This window comes from Bison bison, unplaced genomic scaffold (assembly GCF_000754665.1).
Source record: "Bison bison bison isolate TAMUID 2011002044 unplaced genomic scaffold, Bison_UMD1.0 scf7180017864526, whole genome shotgun sequence".
Lineage (NCBI taxonomy): Eukaryota > Metazoa > Chordata > Mammalia > Artiodactyla > Bovidae > Bison > Bison bison.
The window spans coordinates 2,282,405-2,283,758 of NW_011495077.1; the positions used below are offsets into that span (position 1 = coordinate 2,282,405).

The window sequence follows — 1,354 nt, forward strand, 5'->3', positions numbered from 1 at the left end:
AAAATACAGACATACAATTCAATAAACAGTGGACAGAGAATGAGCAGGCAATTTACAGAAGAGGAACCCTGAATGGCCATCAAACAAGTAGAGACCAAACTGCATTGGTAATTAGGAAAACGAGATTCTATTTCACATCTATCTGAATGAAGAACGATGTGGGGGGAACAGGAGCTCTCATATGGCTTCAGAGAACAAATTTAGTAATATATACTAAAGGTCAAGATGTGCGTGCCCTTTGACTCAGCTTCCCTCTTCCAATATAAATTTTACAGAGCGCTCACATGCATATGGTGCAAGGAGATGGCACCATTATATAAAATACATAAAAATCAAAACAACCCCATGTCTATTGACAGGAAAACGGATCAGTAAACAGTATCTATTCAAGCAATGAGAATTCTCATTCTATGCAGTGAACATGAATGGACTAGAGATGTGTGTCCTGTGCTTGGATTCCCCAAATACAAAGCTGATGAAAATCGGATGATGAGTACAGTGCGGCAATATCACTTTTGGTAAAGCATAAAAATAAGCAAAACAATGTACATATTACATAATGAACACATATATAGTAAAAATGTAAAAACATGGGCCAGAAAGATGCACACAACTTTAGGACAGTGGCCACCTCTGGGAGGGGGTTGGAGAGAGGGAGTGGGATCTTGGAGAAGCACAAAAGGGGGTGTCTGTTCAATCTGGAATGTTTTAATTTTGAAAAACAGATGAAGCAAATAGGGCAAAATGTTGATATTTGTGAAACGTGGGTGTTGGCTATATTACACTGTTCTTTTCCATTCATTTGAAATATTTCACAACATAAAAACTTCATGGCATATGTAGGATGACAGCACTTTCCCACATCAGATAAACACATTTTTAAAACTCAAGGAAGCCCAGCATTCAGTGTCCGTCTGTCAATTTGCAAGCGTTTGTGGAGCACCTAAAAATCGCAAATTGCTCTCCGTGTCCAAACACCTGCAGAGAATGAGCACAATTTCCAAACAGATGTCAGTTATTTGAACTGGCCACTTGTAGAAATATATAATTCATCACAAGTGCACATCAAGAGGAGATGGTGCTGGTGACTTGGCCTAGAATGGGTTGAATTTCTCCATGGCCATTGCTCTCCAATTCAATACGTGACTGCATTCCCCCAGGCTCTCTTTGGGCCATTAAGGGACATTTGGATACATGTCTCTCCTTTTTCTGTGTAATGTGTATATACACAGACATAGACACATGCACACACATGACTCATGTATGGTTCACTCCCTTTCCTAGGTCCTCTCCCTCTTACGGTAGCGTTAACCCCAGGCCCCTCTGCCTGCCCTCTCCTAGAGATTGAACTCCT

The 1,354-nt window shown here is 40.6% G+C and overlaps 1 long non-coding RNA gene across 1 annotated transcript in view; it reads right to left on the reverse strand.

Moving 5' to 3' along the window:
• Positions 1-665: 665 nt before the first annotated feature.
• LOC104982015 overlaps positions 666-1,354 on the reverse strand; it is a 33,295-nt gene continuing 32,606 nt past the window's right edge. Inside the window, exon 3 of the long non-coding RNA XR_824456.1 lies at positions 666-978. This is a non-coding gene — a long non-coding RNA (uncharacterized LOC104982015). The remainder of the gene's footprint in view (positions 979-1,354) is intronic.